The sequence below is a fragment of the Gasterosteus aculeatus genome, chromosome Y (genome assembly GCF_964276395.1).
Source record: "Gasterosteus aculeatus chromosome Y, fGasAcu3.hap1.1, whole genome shotgun sequence".
NCBI lineage: Eukaryota > Metazoa > Chordata > Actinopteri > Perciformes > Gasterosteidae > Gasterosteus > Gasterosteus aculeatus.
In genome coordinates, this window is record NC_135709.1 from 17,260,528 (window position 1) to 17,271,339 (window position 10,812).

Consider the following 10,812-nt stretch of genomic DNA (forward strand, 5'->3'; position numbering starts at 1 on the left):
AGCAAGAAAAAGCAAGAAGGAAAGGCTCAAAGCAAAGGATCTTATGTGAGTACAGTTACAGTGAGACACGATTGGTTAACTTCATCACCCTGACACGCACTTCATAAACATGCACTGTCACTGGATGAACAATACAGTAAACATACAAGTAAAAATACAACACATGCTAATCTAACTTCTGCCAGAGACGAAGCCTTACTGTGGGTTGTTAGGGTTTGCTTTGTTACCTCGAGTCACGTTTAACTGCGTATCCGCTCGGTCCTTTGTTGCACGGATCGATTGGGGATCTTGTGAACTGTTGGGTTTCTTGACGTGACGCAAAAGCAGTTCGTACTCTCTAACGAGGGAGGGGGGTAGAGGAAGGTTTCTTTCTTGTTGAGCTGCCCTGACGTGAGGACCACTCTGGAGCAGCTATAATAAGGATTTCACAGACGAGGTCTTGTTGGGAAAGTGTTGGGTTGGAGAGGCCTAACCGCTGAAGGCTGGAGAGCCTGAATGCATAATCCTATCATCTGCGTGTGTCGATTTGAAAAGTTGATTTGAGGAGGTGCTTAGCCTTATATTGACTATGGTCAGTTCATAAAAGAAAGTTTTTTAGAGGGGGGAGTCGCTTATCTGTTTTACCTCTTTTACCAAGAGAGAGAAACCACACCTCAAATTCCTTGCGGGTATTTATGTCCTGTAGCCGCAATGCATTCAAAAGTCAGCCTTGGTTTTATGCTATGGCGGGAGCCCAACAACACTTCATAGTAATTATTATTAAAAAAAGCGTTAATCTTTTTCAAACTCTGTCTTAAAACAGCATTCACATGCATGTATGTTCATTGAACACATGAAGGAATTCGAAACAGTTATGGGTCACTGCAATTACTCAACATGTCCATGCATGCTGTGTACGACCTTTGATTCCAAATGTAAAATATTGAGCTCTACATCTGTGAAAGAAATCCATATGAAGTTCATCTAAAGCTATAAAGGTTTATAGTTTTTTTTTCACAAGCTATAGTGTGCAATAAATAGATGATTAGATATATTTTTAGAATAGAAGGTAGCCGCTAGATTTGGCCACGACAGATTTAGTCAGATATTAGTAGATATTTAGTCTCATAGTCTGCTTGATAGAAATTAAATTGCAATTTGTTGTATTCTGACCTGCATCTCCTACATTGGATTTGCGCTAAATGAATATCATTAATGATAAAGATGATGTGAGTCTTCTTAAAAGATTAGTTATTTTTCATTTTTATTGGAGTATTTGTAAAATCCACTTTTCTATCAAACATTAATTCTTTCTGACGACGGAAACATTTGGGGTTTTAAACCATACGGACTATAACTACAGAATAGCAAACATACTGAGGACTTATCCTAATCCTTCTCTCCCTCATATTCACTCACACAAACCACGTTCCCTCTGCTTAGGCCACACACAGATCCACACAGCTGACCAGCGCTCAATATAAATGAAGATTTTAGTCCCTTTCATTCCACCACAAATCCAGGCGGCAAAAATAAAAAGGCCTGTCAAAATATTTTCTACCCCACAGAGAGGGGGGGGGGGGAGGGTGGAAGTTACAGTAGACACCATTCACGTCCGTGCGTTTGGAGAAGGTTGGAGTTGGTGGCTTTGGTCATGAAGAGTGAAGTATTGATGGGACAAAAGTGGGGGGAAGGATTCAAAGGCCCATTTGTACCGATGAGGGCCGAGCATCTCTGTGTTTGGTTTGCTCTGGTTCTGCTTCAGTTCAATGGCAGCTCTATCAATACTTCAGATGATGACAATATAAATGCACCACTAGGGGAAATCCAAAGTGGAAGCATTTAAGTGTGTCTTAGTAGTTCACCTCATCGCCTTATAGCTGTGCAGCGAAATAAATTCCATTTTGAGTCAGTAACCCTTCAATTAGCTAAACTTAGCCTGAGACACTAGTCCAGCAATGCGTCATACGGTTATGAGAAAGTTGTTTTCACTGTGTTAACATGATTAGCGAAAAAACATTTTTTTAAACTGAGCTAGGGTGAAACTCAAACACGCGTAAAAGGAAGCTCTTATTCTTAAATATATAATGGTTGATCAGGTTCAACCAAGGTATTTATTGTTCTTTCGGGAAGATAATTGTATGGAGATGTAAAAATGCCCATGATGATGTGTTTGGATCCCAGCCCCCAACGGGCGACGGCAGGACACACCCTGAGCAGGTTGCCCGACTATCACAGAGCTGACGCGTCCATTCTGACATTGTAAAACTAGATAGCAGCTAACCTGCATGTGTTTAGACTGTGGAAGCAGGAAAACCTTGAGAAAACAGCCAGTGATGGTGGAGGAACACGGATGGGAAACAAAACCTGGCTCCTCATGCTGTGAGGGGACAGTGGTAACCACCGACCGCCGCGGAGCCGCCACCTCACGCAGTACACAGGTGTGTAGGTGGTAGACGGGTGTAACCATAACACACGAGGCAGGAGTTTGCCGCCCATCACAGAACTAAATTTGGTATCAAATTCTGTCTTTTAAGTAATGGCATAGCCTGCGCGTTACAGTGTTGAGCATGAAAGAAGTGTACAGGATGTTGTGCACGCTGCCATCATTGTTATTTCTTTGGGGTTTAGTCACGGTAACTTGATTATATTAAAAGGGCAGAATATTCTTATGTCTGTTAAAATGCCACAATCCCCATTTTAGCTCACTGGCGTACAGCTAATCTGTATGAATGGGCGAGTACACATCGCCAACCTGCAAAGTCTACACTGGCAGGGGTGCCCCGTGTTTGCCCCGGGGGAGAACATGCGTCGGTCAGAAATGGGCGATGGCTGTGCTCCGCCGGTGAAGGCCCGGCGGAGGTGTGAGATTCCAGCAGCCAAGGCTGGCCTTCTCGGCCCAACTCCTCCAGAGCCCAAATGCCGCGCTGACAGAGGGGAGGGAACGGACACGTTCCACTTTTTAGGAAACCATCATCGCTTGTGTCTGAGATAACACCCAGAGTCTTTTTACATGGGCCCTTTCTTACCTCAGTGCACAAACAAACAACACGCTCATAGAGCTAGTTTATGAAACTCCTGCAGCAAAGTCTTAATCTTATGGTTTTTATTGGACGTTTCAGCTATGTAGTCAGTGACTCATGGAATACAGCGCACATGTAGTCACCCTCACTTTACCTAATTAAGAGTCACAGGAGTGTTGGCGTGGTTGTTGATGGAGAGCTATTTCATTTGGGCTCCATGGTGCCAGCAACATGACCTGGGTTGACCCCGCTGAACATCCTCACTGCAAGTGCAGCAAAATTAGGCTACAACTATTATTTTCAGGAATCAGGCACCAGGAATTAGGAACGTTTATTGCGAAAATATGTTAGACATAAAAGGAATTTGAATTTACATAACATTGGACAGTAAGACAATGAGACAATGGACAACAAAACAAATAACATTGTGTAATACAAATTACATTTTTCATTTCGGAAGTAAACCTGTGTGATTACTGTTTTTAAGAGGCCTGTATGTCATAAAGCCACATGCGTGAGGAACTGTAGTAAACGTTGATGAAGATCACATTGTAGGCCCAGTAGTTTAATAATTCATTTTACATCAAAGACACAAGTCTTGTTCGTGTTCAGCACACAGCACAACGGCTGTGAGTCAGAGTTCACCCACTGCTTTGGTGCACAGTGTGGCACACAGTCAGGCTACAACACCTCATTCCACTGTCATCTTGGCATGGCTACCTTCATTCATGTTTTCTTCTTGTCTAGAATGGCTTCCTAGATGCCGTCGAGTATTTTTCAGAAGAAAAGACAAGCCGACATTCACTTTCCAAAGGGAATGTCGGAAACCTTTTTCTGCCTCAGGTATTTATATTTAGTAATAATTGTATAGTGGATTAAATGTTACCTTAAAAAGATTTTTATTTATTTAGTTTTTCCACTCAGGTCCCGCATTCTAAAGCATCTCAGGTTTTCTGTTTTAAAGACACCACAAGTTCCTTATTTTTCAATCAGTATTTTCTCTGCTTTCCATTCCAAGTCATCAAGACTGGAACCTTTCAGAAAGTTCAGCATCATGGAGAGCGCATTGCACATGCAGTCTGTATGTGTTTGGGTCTTTGGAGTGAAATCAGTTTACAATAAAGGAAAGATTCAGTAAAGATCTGTATATGCATTGCACCAGATTTAATGAATCATTTAAATGAATGTGGGAGGAATTTCCCTCCCAAAGGAACTCGGTGCATAGCAACAGTTGTGTAAAACGGTCAGTGTCAAATTTTGTCTCATTACAGCTCAACTCAACCCCTAGTGGCTGGATAGAATATTGTGTCCTCTCAGTAAATTCCACCTCAACCCTAAATCACAGTTTAGACTCAGTAAAATCAGTTAACAGCCCGATCCAACTCTTTTTCCTTATTATATGGGCACATGCTATTTCTATCTATTTACTATTGTTATGCTAATGACAACACTTGATTATGTTGAAGACAGCAAACAAATAACCGGTTTCAGATGTTGTATCATTATTATTTATTCTGTTATTCTGTTATTATTTTTTCTGTCTCCCTTGTCTGATGGGCAGAACGTTCAGTGAGAAGAAAAGGCAGAGGATGAGAAGGAAAAGAGAGTCTGAAAAAACTCTCAACCTTATTTTGGGTGTTGATGTTAGCCATTTGCAAAGAGTTAGAAACACAAACACAGAGGCAGACGTTTCCCCCGCCCGCTACAAAGATACTCCTTTTTTAGCAGCCTTTTGATGTGATCTTTCCTAAGTCCTAATTAGAGCTTACGGCAACCCCTGTTTAAATATGTCTCTGCTCGTTTTTCTTTTCTCTGAATAACAGTGAAATTGATCACCAGTCTCTCTCTCCCTCTCTCTCTCTACCTCATACTCACTGAGTGTCTTTCTTTCCGTCTGGGCGTCCAGAGTTTGTCCTCCTCCCTCAGCTGTCCTTCTTCATTTTACCTCTATTATGTCACACAACCTCTTTGTCCTCCTTTACTGCCGCTAAAACCACGGAGTGTAGTAAATGTAAAATAAACAACAGATTATAACCCACTGCTATATGCCATCTCTCTGTCTCATCACCACCCTTTTCATCTCTCTCTCCGTCCCTCCCTGGCGGCGCACTGCACGAGGTTGTCTTTGGCAGCGTGCTTCCCTCCCTCTTGGCAGGGACGGGCCCTGGAGCTACTGGCTGGGAGTGTGGAAGGGAGGCGGGGGGGTTAGTGGAGGTGGAGGGGAGTGGAAGAGGACTCGGGAGGAGGGGGGTGGGGGGAGACTCGAGGGGCGGAGGCGTGGTCTGCAGCTGGTAATGAAGTCTTCTCTTTTCATCCTCAGAAGGCAGAGTGTGAGCGGACGGGCCCGGGGTCTGCGAGGCTCCACTGCTTTCTGTGCCTTCACAGCGTGCCGAGTGCCCCTCCGCTCAGCGCCAGCCTCCGACAGCTGGGTGATACAAAGAGGCCGAGTCAGAGGGAGAGCGCCGCAGTCATGAGGCTTTCCTTTGTATCGGATCCACAGCATTACTCTTGAGGTAGGACTTCAGTCTGACTCTTGTGTGCTGCTCCGTCCCTCTCTCTCTCTCTCTCTCTCTCTCTCTCTCTCTCTCTCTCTCTCTCTCTCTGCTCCCCTTTGCTGTCTGTCTCTGTTGATTGTTGTGGTGGGTGGGGGGGGGGTTGTCCACTTTAGATCCCGCCTACTTGTATCTTCATGTGTGTGTGCTAGTTAAGTGTGTGTCTGTGCATGTGTGGCCATGTACACACAGTACGTGTGTGTGTTTCGTTTCCCAGTGTTTATGTATGGAAACACACTGAGTCAGCATTCAATGAAAGGTTTACATTAATGTTGCCAAATGGCTTCCACTAGTCTGGCGAGGAAGAAGGTCAGAATTGAGCTGAGACCTTCTCTAAGAGAAAAGATGTGAAATCAAAAATGGGATGTGAACTGCACTAAGAGTTGATCCCGCTGTGTCTCGGCTTTGCTTGAGTTGGCAGGTATATATATTTCCACTGTTGATTGCTAAATGAGGCAGATGGATGCAGCAAGCTATTGGGCCTCATCTCTGCAAATAAACAAGGACAAGAGACAGTCTGTACTCATCTGCAGCCCAGTGACACAAGGCTTTGAAGTCATTTCAATCCAACTGTCCTCCTCCCCGCTGGGCAAATCGGATCATGCCTGGAACTCAGTCACTTTCATCCACATTCCCATGGAAATCCATCCATCTGTATTATTTCACTCACCTCCTTCCTGAGTTCTTGCCCCGTGACACCCGACGGTGAGGCCTTCTCCTCCTATCAACACCAGCCGTACTCTCATAGACAGTATTGCTATGGTTTCATTCTCCATCCAGACTAGTCGGACATGGTTTTAGGGAATTGGTCTTTCCGATGCACTCTCCTGAAAAAAGGAAGAAAAAAAAAAATTAAGCGACTTTCCGTTAGTTTCTGCTGGGCCATGAATGGATTCCCAAATGAATAGTGTACAGGAGCTCAGCTTAATTGAAAAAACACAAGCACGGTTTGCCATGAAGGAGACGGTCTTTGTGTCAATGTTGAACTGTGCAAATGTACTTTCCAGAGCTGGCAAGAGGTAGAGACAGAGAGGAAAATACAAAAACAGCATGTGATAGAGGACAGAGAGACTGAGGCAGATCAAATTATAACATGTAAGTGTTATAATGCTAGTGTGCTGAGTTTTTCTGCATTGTCCCTTTGGACATATCTAATAAATACCACTTCAGCTCTTTTCTCATCCAATTCTCTTTTACTTGCCTCTCTGTCTCCTCCTCTTCAAACAGGACCCATTTTATCAGGTCTGGTCTGGTATATGTACACACACCACTCACTGCATTGTCAATGAGAATTATTGTGTGCATTTGCCTGTTTGTGTTTGTGTGTTGTTGAGTACATTTTGTGCATTGTCGACAATGAGTCCAAGTACAAGCCAGGTTGGAGGCGGTATGTTGTGTGTCTACTGACAAATAGCGGTTGGATCGGGCACCACGTGTTTAGCAGACACTTTATCCAGGCAGAAAATCGCCTGCTCTTCTGCTCCTTCTGCTCCTTCTGCTGTGGGAATGCAGACGCAGCAGCTCTGATTACTTCTGACAGTGACAACAAGAACAAGCTGCCGGAGAAGACTTTCTGAAGGCCTCCTCTTGCATCTGCACAGAAAGGCAGAGGAATGAGCCAAATGGAAAAACAAATTGATTGTTTCCCTCCCTATTTCTTTGCAAACGCTCTTGGATGTAGACGCTTAATTGTTGATGTCGGGATACGAGTTACAGTCATTGACGAGAGTTGTTTGATATCAGCCTTTATTGCTGGGACTTTTTAATGTGCAATGATCGAAGAAGACAAAAACAGACACAATGTATTTATTCTGCCCTATTCTGGGTTGTGCAGTGACATCAGGTCTTTCAGGGAAATGGAAGCAAAGGAAATCGAGAGAGGGCTAGCGCAAATTGTGGCACCGGCAACTCGCTGAGGCACTTCCTGTTGCAGTTTGCGGTGCCGCGGCGAATCGTGGCAGCTGCCTCGAGTTTACGGCAACTCCCTGTTAAGGGAGCTGTGCCTCGGCTGATGTAGGTACCGGGAGTTTAAGGGAGAGGTGCCACGGCTGTTAAGGGAGCTGTGCCACGGCTGTTAATAGACGTACCGGGAGTTTAAGGGAGCTGTGCCACGGCTGTTAATAGACGTACCGGGAGTTTAAGGGAGCTGTGCCACGGCTGTTAATAGACGTACCGGGAGTTTAAGGGAGAGGTGCCACGGCAGTTTCCGTTAATTTTAGTATTCATATGTATGCAACATGTGACAGTATAATACAGTTTAAGTACGACTGTTATCTGCGGGTTGAGTTGCCGTGGCGAGTAGTGGCAGCGGCCACAACTTCACGACAGCTGCCTCGACTTTGCGGCAATGATGCCTCAACTGTTGCAGTTTTCTCTTCATATTTTGACAAAATGTGACAATACTATCATGTACTATGCTGTACTCTGTCCTTAAGAGTACGAGTGTTGTTGGTTGTAATTGGTTTAGTCATAAAACACCGATAAGTGATGCAATAGCTTTCCGTTTAAGTTCAGCTAAGCTAATATGGGCTAAGACCACTCGTTGCCTTGGTTACGATAACCACTTTCCGGCAGCGCCCCGAATGAATGCAAATTGTAAATATTGATGCATTGTAACGTTGAAACTATTGAGAAGTGCTGAAAGCTTTTTTTATGTGTGTGTGTGTATATATATTTTTAGTAGTATAGGTATGTAATATAGTTATATATTAGATATAATATAATATATAATAGAGTTCATTCAAAGGCCTAATTTTTTTCTCTCATTAAATTATTACCATCATTGTAGTGCAAGTTAAGTAAATGCATACAGCTAAAAAAAAACAGCACTGATCAGTGCTGAAGACACGTCAGGAAGTGACAGAGAAAGCAGTGGTAAGAAATGTTCAAATCGTTGCAGTACAAAACCAAGTCACAATTACAGAGATGATTTTGAGCATATTTATTTCTGCATTAAAAAACAAAGCAGAGATTATTTTATTTCACCCACTAGTAATATTATATATTTTTGTCAAGAGTACTAGTACTTTCTTGTAATTTACACACACTCGCACCCCCCCCTTCACTCTAATTAGACACTATTTCTAGCCTCCCTCTTCCCCTTGTTCTCCGCCAGAGCCTTACCTGTGCACCCGACGTACCTGAGCTCGTTGTCCTGTATCGCCTGCCTTGTTGTGTCCTGACGGTTTGTGCTGAACTATTATTGTCCCGTTGCTAACCTCTGCTTTACCCAGCTTCCTGTTTGACGTGAGCTGCCTGCTGTCTGGTGCGCTCTCCCTCGGCCTGGACCTCGTTCTCTGCTCACTGGGCTTCACCGTTGCCGGCCAAACGCTCGTATTCTTCTGTTTGTGTGTTTATGTTCATTAAAACACTTTACGTTCCCTTGCGTTTGGGTGGTCGCTTCTTCACAAGCACAACAGATATAGTCAAAAGGAAATAAATATAATTTAAACAATGTCATTTTTCCTTTTACGTAACATCCATCATGAAGGTACTGTCTGTTGCCTGATCATGAAACAATATAGAATAAGGTTAATACTTTAATCCAGCAGCTTTTGTGCAATCACTGGATATCCAAAAACAGTCATGCACACAATCTAGCTCAGGCAAATTCTTTTGTCAACAATTGTAGTCAACATTAATTTAAATGAAAATACTGGTAACTCCTATTATATACCGACATTCAATTTTAGACACGTCTTGATGGCACCCACCCAGTGTTATTGTTTGTTCATATAATCACATACCCGTTGATTAGTTTTCGAAGTAGAGATTGTAACCAGGGCGACAAGTGATCTTAGTCCATACTCGCTTAGCTGCACTAAAATGGGAAGCCGTTGTATCACTTATTGGCTTTTTATTACTAAAATAATATCTACCTACACTTTTAAAGACTTTTAAAGGCAGTATTGTATTGTCACATATTGGCAAATTATGAAACAAACATATCACATATTTGGGAAATAAAACGGCACTGGCGCAAAGTCGAGGTAGCTGTCGTAAAAACGGCAATGGCCGAGGTAGCTGTCGTGAAGCCGTGGCAATTGCCTCGAAGTCATGGCAAGTGTCTCGACTTCGTGGCAACTGCCTCGTGAAATCGTGGCAACTGCCTCGTGAAATCGTGGCAAGTGCCTCGTGAAATTGTGGCAAGTGCCTCGAAGCCGTGGCAAGTGCCTCGAAGTCGTGGCAAGTGTCTCGACTTCGTGGCCTACTGCCTCGTGAAATCGTGGCAAGTGTCTCGAAGTCGTGGCAAGTGTCTCGACTTCGTGGCCTACTGCCTCGTGAAATCGTGGCAAGTGTCTCGAAGTCGTGGCAAGTGTCTCGACTTCGTGGCAACTGCCTCGTGAAATCGTGGCAAGTGTCTCGAAGTCGTGGCAAGTGTCTCGACTTCGTGGCAACTGCCTCGTGAAATCGTGGCAAGTGTCTCGAAGTCGTGGCAAGTGTCTCGACTTCGTGGCAACTGCCTCGTGAAATCGTGGCAAGTGTCTCGAAGTCGTGGAAAGTGTCTCGACTTCGTGGCAACTGCCATGTCAAATCGTGGCAACTGCCACAGTTGCGTGGCAATTCGCCGCGGCACCGCAACCTGCAACAGGAAGTGCCTCGGCGGGTTGCCAGTGCCACGATTTGCGCTAGCTCCTACTGGAGAAAACCACCAGTAAATTATAGCTCAGGCACATCCCCAGACACCTTGGCCAGGGTCCTGGCGCTAAACAGCTTTAGGAACGCTTTCCCTTTCTCAACCCCTTTTCTGCTACATTCCTGCTCTTCCCCTCTCACTCCTGTGTTGCGCTCCAGATGTTGCATTGTTTGGACACATTTTGTTTTGGGCTCGGGCCGGTAGACCTGTGCGGAGTCTGATGTCATGCTCTATTTAAAGGGAAAGTCATGAGAACTGGGTGGAAAGGGGTGCGCTGTGGTCCCGCTTCAAAGCCTCGGTCTGGAACTACAGATGATTGTCATCCACAGCACGGCAATTTGTGTCATGGACAGATGACCAAATTCAGTGTCAAGTGTTGACTGACATGTTGTTTTGAAAAGGTTCAGAGAGGAGGCACCACTTTTCACAAAAGCAAGAAAGATGGCGTTTTCTTTTGTTTTATCTTACATCGCCTACTGGTTTACTCAGATTCACTGTTATTTTGGATTATTCTGCGTCTCATACGAGCAGGGCTGTAGTGGAGGGTAAACGCACGTAAAGGCCGTTTACGCACCTCTGGAATTTTGGAAATAGCGTTTACGCACCTCTAAATAGCGTTTAC

General features: G+C 44.3%; 1 protein-coding gene across 1 annotated transcript in view; it reads left to right on the forward strand.

Moving 5' to 3' along the window:
- The window catches only part of LOC120812589 (uncharacterized), a 65,086-nt gene that overhangs the window by 11,352 nt on the left and 42,922 nt on the right, over positions 1 to 10,812 (forward strand). Inside the window, exon 2 of the mRNA XM_040168708.2 lies at positions 5,323 to 5,515. The gene's annotated coding sequence lies outside the window, so the exon portion shown is untranslated. The remainder of the gene's footprint in view (positions 1 to 5,322; positions 5,516 to 10,812) is intronic.